Source organism: Pseudopipra pipra, chromosome 7, assembly GCF_036250125.1.
Source record: "Pseudopipra pipra isolate bDixPip1 chromosome 7, bDixPip1.hap1, whole genome shotgun sequence".
NCBI lineage: Eukaryota > Metazoa > Chordata > Aves > Passeriformes > Pipridae > Pseudopipra > Pseudopipra pipra.
In genome coordinates, this window is record NC_087555.1 from 39,044,412 (window position 1) to 39,051,248 (window position 6,837).

Sequence of the window (6,837 nt, forward strand, 5' to 3'; positions counted from 1 at the left end):
CTCATATTTTCTTGATACACGTCATTAAATGGAAAGCAGGAGGGTGTTAATTGGGAAAGTGATGGCTGTGCCTGCATGGAGCTGGAGTGTCATGGAATAACTGGGATTGAAGGCTCCTCTTCAGCCTCCCTGCTCCAGGTAGGGTCAAACTCATCCAGTCCTTGTCTCCAAATCCCCACAAAAGTACAGAATGTGGCTTAAAAGCACCGAGAAAGGGGCAGGCTGTTGTTCTGCTCCACAGAAAGAGCATGAAAGCCCCGGGATCCAATTTAAATAGTCATTTCCACGTAGAAAAAGACAAATAAGTTATTTGTTCATCTCCTTCCCCAGGGCTTTGGGCTTGGGGGAAACCCCAAAAACAGGGAGAAAAGAGTATTTTTCTCCTCAGGATTGCTGTGAAGGTAAATTTTATTATAAAGTGATCAAATTTAAACCAGTGTATTGTGGCTAAGGGACAACACACTGTAAATGTCCTAAGAGAGATTATTTTGCTTCCTGCCCCCCTGTGCTGTACAGCTCAATATTTATACAGTTTTGTAGAATTAAAACCTGCTGGTTTAGTTTTCTTTGGGTGCACTCATCTTTTTCTAGGTTACTTTTATCTGGTAAGGGGGTTATCTGCTAAAACCCCCCAAACTTCCACACAATAACTGCATTTTTAGGGCTTTATTTCCACGTTGAGGGGTGGAAATGGGGCAGCAGAACTGTTGGGAGTGAGGGCTGAGAGGGGACAGGACGTGGCAAGTCAGCACAGGAGCTTCAGCTGTCCCCAGGTGGAGGTTAAAGCTCAGTTTTCCAGAACATCTTAAAGGATTTATAAACATAAATGAAAATTAATCCTCAGGAGACCAAGAGGGAGAGACCAGTTCGTGTTTTCACTGAAGTGGAAGTGATTTCTGAGAACCTTTAGCCCAAATATTGATATGTAAGTGTGAATTATTTCAGATTTTACTCTTAATTGCTGGACAAAATTAAGCCTTTTTGGTACAAAAAGTGACAGAGGTAAGTGTTGTGAGAGAAAATGATGTGCCCTTTATCTGAGTATAACAAATGGTAATTATAACAAATTATGTATATAATTATATATACACATATATGTAATTATATGTCTAACAAACTCTAAAGATTTTTAATAACTATTTTTAGGGTTTAGAGTTTGATAAATGTTATAATTTTATAACTTTATATATATAGTTTATGTATTTATATGTAGTTTTATAGTTCATCCTCCTCCACTGCTGCAGTGCACTTTGATCAACTCAATCAAAAAAGGACTAATTAATACCTCATTTAATGAGATTCCCTCCATCCAGAGGAGTATCCTGGCTCATAAAAATACAGAGAAACCCCCCAAACTGACTCTTTTTTATCAAGATTTCCGTGTTTCTGGTTGTCTTTGCAGGAGCAGGTGTTGGTGTGTTGGTGCTGCAGTGGATCCCAAACACCAGATCACACCCAGCTCCCAACTTTCTGCACTGATTATTGAACTGTTCTGCACAAAGATGCAATTAACTGCTGAGCTGGTGTTAATTAGGGGTGAGAATCATTTATATGGATCATAAAATAATCCATTTATAAGTGATGAATGCAGACACAGAGGTATTTTCCTTTTTTTGGGGATCTCTCAGAAATGTTTCTGATTAGGACTGATGGTGGAGTTAAATTGCATGAAGGGAAACAACCCACAGCTCATTTCCCTTAAAAACTGGGTTTATGTCTAATTCTGAGGTCTGTTTAAGGGATTTAGGAAGCCAGTCCCTGGATAAGCTCCATGAGGCATCACTGGAGGTCAGGAAAATCCTGGCACCGGTGCCACGACCACCCACTCCAACTCCCATTTCAAACTGGGAAGTTTTTGCAAAGGAAAATGGCAGGATCTGCCCTAAAATCCATATCCAGGCAGCCTCCAAGCAGTGGGACTGGATGACACGTGTCTGGGGACTGTCTCTGTTAATTCAGGTCATAAATAATCAGTTTGATCATTTTATTTCTCATCAGCTCCTCCTGCTTCCTCTCACCTACTGGATCAGATGAAGCCTGGAAAAGCTTCCAGGTGCTGAAATTAGGGAATTGCAGGGAATAAATGGAAACAGGCAAAATACCTCCAGAGGTAACAATTGCCCAGGGGAGTTTAAATGGAAGCAAACACCAGCTTCTGTGTCCTGGGTGGGAAACCTCACCGGGAATGTTCAGGAATGAAGTCAGGCACGTCCTGGAGGTTTGGATTTGTGAGCTCTAAAGCACAGGAAGGATGTGGAGCTGCTGGAGAGAATCCAGAGGAGGCCACGGAGATGCTCCCAGGGCTGGAGCCCCTCTGCTCCCAGGTTGGGAGAGCTGGGGAGGTTCCCCTGGAGAAGAGAAGGATCCAGGGAGAGCTGAGAGCCCCTTGCAGGGCCTAAAGGGGCTCCAGGAGAGCTGGAGAGGGACTGGGGACAAGGGCCAAACCAGACTGGTTTGGGTTGGAAGGGACCTTAAAGCCCATCCAGTGCCACCCCCTGCCATGGGCAGGGACACCTCCCACCAGCCCAGGTTGCTCCAACCCGGCCTTGGACATTCCAGGGATCCAGGGGCAGCCACAGCTTCTCTGGGCAACCTGGGCCAAACCAGTCTGGGATTCTGTGCTGATTCTTACTGAACCCATTACTGACCTTATTTCCCCCTTAGGAGGTTGGTTGCTGTGACCTCCCAGAGCAGAGCAGGGAACAGGGATCGATCCCACAGTGTCTGCTCCCGGTGCTGACGCAAACCCGGGGGCTGCAGGAGATCAATGGGGTCAATTTGGGGCACCCAGGGGCTCTTCCATGGGATAACTGTGCCCTGGTCCTGGAGGAGGCTGGGGAGAGCCTTGGCACGTCTCATCTAAACCTGCAAAAGTGCAGGAAAACACTTTGGGGGATGGGGAAAAACATGCTGGGAAAAGTGCTCTTTTGATTAAGGCTATTTTGAGTGATATTTTTACCATATTGGTCAAGACAAGTTTTTAGGGTATTTTTCATACTAAAAATGGGTAAGAGGGAGTATTGGATCATGCTGGGGGCTGGCTGGGAGAGCTGTGGGACACCTCTGGCACTGGAGGACATGGTCAGTGGTGACCTTGGCAGTGCTGGGGGATGGTTGGACTCGATGGTCTTGGAGGGCTTTTCCAACCCAAATGATTCCATGATTTGAGGATTCTCCAGGGGCTCCAGCAAAGGCTGCCTCAGCTCTGCTGCTGCCCCGGGCTCCTGCATGATCCATTTGCCAGCCAGGAGCGTCTGCCTTCCGTGGTTGTGGAATTCCTGCTGGCCTCTGACACAACCATTGCTGCTCCCTGCCAGAGCCAGGGCCAGGGGACAGGGAAATGTCAGAATCCCAGAATCCCTGAGGTTGGAAAAGCCCTCCCAGCCCATGGATCCCCCCTGTGCCCGATGCCCACCTTGTCCCCCAGCCCAGAGCACTGAGTGCCACGGCCAGGCCTTCCTGGGACACCTCCAGGGTGGGCACTTCAAACCTCCCTGGGCAGCCCCTGCCAGTGCCTGACCACCCTTTCCATGAGAAATTCCTGCTGATGTCCCACCTGAGCCCAGCCCATCCATGGTCACCCTGAGGTGTCCCAGGAAGCTGCTCAGGATGCAGAAGGTGGTTCCTCAGCCCCGTGTCTGCCTTTGGGGTCCGTTTGCTCCTGAACTAATTTGATGATTCACAGTGGAATTTTCTGTTCTGCATCCCAGGAACATTCAGCATCTCCACATGCATCTGAATTGGAAATCCCCACATGGGTTTCCTGAGTGGCTTTGCATCCAAATCAGCCCTTCCTTGCTCTGCCAGGCACCATCCCCTCCTCCCACCCCAGGGGAAGGACTCCTGGAGTCAATGGCACAGCTAATTCCTGAGGAGAAGATCGATCAGCTCGTGGTTTGGGTGGGGAAAGACTGTTCTGGGCTCTTCCTTCCTCACCCTGAGGAGAGCTGGGTTGGCTGAGAAGCTGCACGGAGGAACAGGGTCAGGGCCATCAGCAAGAGTTAGAGGTGAAGGCACAGTGAATTCCTGGGTGTTCCCACTTTGTCCTGTGGCTCCGGAGCAATGGGATGAGCAGGGACTTCCCTGGCTCCGGGGCTCCTGGTGGGGGGACAGAGCTCCCCCAGGGCCTTCTGGGGCAGCGTGTTCCTGTCACCAAGAGCCTTCCCGTGACAAAGGACATTTTCTCATGTCCATCATTTCCCTTTCCACTCCCGTTATTCCCTCACCTCAGCGCAGAACATGGACACTGGGAATGTGCTTGTCTCCCCGAAAGCAATTACAGTGTTGATTTTAATGTCACTAATTAGCAGGGAATGGCTCCCCTTGGACTGTTGTTGCTCTGCAACCATAATGAGATGAATAACGTGAATTCTTTGCCCAACTCCAGCCTGGAGATGGGAAAGAGGCAAGAGATGCCTCTGGGAAATCCGGAGGGATGGAGGAAGGAGAAGGACTGGGAAGAAAAAGGAGAGTGGAAGCTGGTGAGGCTGGATGGTCTCTGAGCCAAGAGGGTTCTGGAACTGCTTACCCAGAGTTTGGGATGAATTCCACCTGGAATTTCTTTTAATTGGGTGGGAAAAGTAACAGACATGGTTACTTTCGTGTTGCAGCGAGGAAAGTGAGGTAGGGAACAGGAGAGATTGGATGGGAATAGAAAATAGCAAAGTGAGGCTCATCTTGGGAAAACTGAATTCATTTTCCAACAAAATTAAAAAATAGCGTGAAGCAGAAATGCAGTGGCAGGAAAAATCCTCGGAAACCAACTCTGAGGAAGGTGAAGGGATAATGGTGAGAAAACGAGGTGTGCTTGGGTTTATTGCACAAGTGAAAGCCGACAATCCCCATTTCCCTGAGCACCCCTTGGCACGTGGTCAAGGGTGGCACAGGTGGGCAGCAGGAGGAGGAGCAGGTGAGGAGTGAAGGGCCCTGGGATCAGTGTGACCCTTCGGAGCATTGCCAGGTCCCTTCAGCCCAAACAGCTCCATGATTCCATGAGTATTTGTCAGAATTTTTGAACTGATTTTCCACTGCCCACCAGTTCCAGCCGGGGCTGAGCTTTGTGGCTGTGCTGCGTGGAAGGATCTTGCTGCTGTTTGCTTGTTCTCATCTTGGGCTGCTCTCCAAAATCCTGCTCACGCTCTTCTCTTTCGAATGATGGATACAAGGACTGGCCCCAGTGTCCCACTGGCACTCGTGTGCCAAGCACAGGGGTGATGACACAGTCCTGGACCTGCTTCTGCTCTGCTTTGGTTTGCAAATATCCACCGTGTAGGACTTTCTGACTGCATCATTTTCATGGACTTCTTAGATAGATGGGATACTGGGAAGGAATTGCTGGCTGGGAGGGTGGGGAGGCCCTGGCCCAGTTTGGGCAGAGAAGCTGTGGCTGCCCCTGGATCCCTGGAAGTGTCCAAGGCCAGGTTGGATGGAGCTTGGAGCAAGCTGGGCTGGTGGAAGGTGTCCCTGCCCATGGCAGGGGGTGGGATGGGAATGTGCCAGTCCCTCACCACCCCTAAAGCCACCAGTTTTAACCCCTTTGATGCTGGTTCCCGTGACCCCGTGGAATGCCCGTGAGTGGGAAATGAATAATAAAATATAAAATAAAATAAAATAAAATAAAATAAAATAAAATAAAATAAAATAAAATAAAATAAAATAATAAAATATTAGGAAGGAGTGGGGGTGCCTGATCTCCTCTCACCCCTGGCCCCCTCCCGGCCGGTTCTGCGGGATGGGGAAGGAGGGGTAGTGGTGCGGGGGGGTCCGGTGTGCGGGGCATCGCGGGGGGCGGATCGCGGGGCGGTTCGAGGGGCTGTGTGCGGGGGGGCAGTGCGCGGGGGGCGGTGCGGGGCGGGTGCGGGGCGGTGCGGGGCGGGGGGCGGTGTGCGGAGCATCGCGAGGGGCGTCACACGGGCGGTGCTGCGCGGGGGGCGGTGTGCGGGGGGCGGTGTGCGGGGCGGATCGAGGGGCAGAGCACGGCGGGCAGTGCGGGGTGGGCAGTGCGCGGGGGGCGGTGCGGGGGGCGTTGCGGTGGGCAGTGCAGGGTGTGCAGTGCCCAGGAGGCGGTGCGGGAGGGGCGGTGAGGTGCGGACCCGGGGCGGTGCGGGGGGCGGATCGCGGGGCAGTGCAAGGTGGGCAGTGCCGGAGGGCGGTGCGGGAGGGGCGGTGCAGGGTGAGCGGTGCAGGGTGAGCGGTACCCGAGGGGCGGTGCGGGGTGGGCAGTGCCAGGGGGCGGTGCGGGAGGGGCGGGTCGCTGCGGGCCCGGGGCGGTGCGGGGGGCAGTGCATGGTGAGCGGTACCCGGGGGGCGGTGCGGGAGGGGCAGTGCAGGGTGGGCAGTGCCAGGGGGCGGTGCGGGAGGGGCGGTGCAGGGTGGGCAGTGCCAGGGGGCGGTGCGGGAGGGGCAGTGCAGGGTGGGCAGTGCCAGGGGGCGGTGCGGGAGGGGCAGTGCAGGGTGGGCAGTGCCAGGGGGCGGTGCGGGAGGGGCGGTGCAGGGTGAGCGGTACCCAAGGGGCGGTGCGGGAGGGGCGGTGCGGGGTGGGCAGTGCCAGGGGGCGGTGCGGGAGGGGCAGTGTGGGGTGGGCAGTGCCAGGGGGCGGTGCGGGAGGGGCGGTCGCTGCGGGCCCGGGGCGGTGCGGGGGGCAGTGCAGGGTGGGCAGTGCCAGGGGGCGGTGCGGGAGGGGCGGTGCAGGGTGAGCGGTACCCGAGGGGCGGTGCGGGAGGGGCGGTGCAGGGTGGGCAGTGTGCGGGAGGGGCGGTCGCTGCGGGCCCGGGGCGGTGCCGCTGCCGCGGCCGCTGCCGGCGGCTCCGCGTGGGTGGCGGCGGCGGCGGCGGCGCC

At 54.0% G+C, this 6,837-nt stretch overlaps 1 long non-coding RNA gene across 1 annotated transcript; it reads right to left on the bottom strand.

Annotated features, from left to right (window-relative positions):
• Nucleotides 1–1,969: 1,969 nt before the first annotated feature.
• On the bottom strand, nt 1,970–2,314 carry LOC135417495 (uncharacterized). The gene is made up of 2 exons (XR_010432065.1): nt 2,181–2,314; nt 1,970–2,056 (listed from the first exon to the last, which is right to left on the bottom strand). It is a non-coding gene; the product is annotated as an uncharacterized LOC135417495 (long non-coding RNA).
• Nucleotides 2,315–6,837: the final 4,523 nt, after the last annotated feature.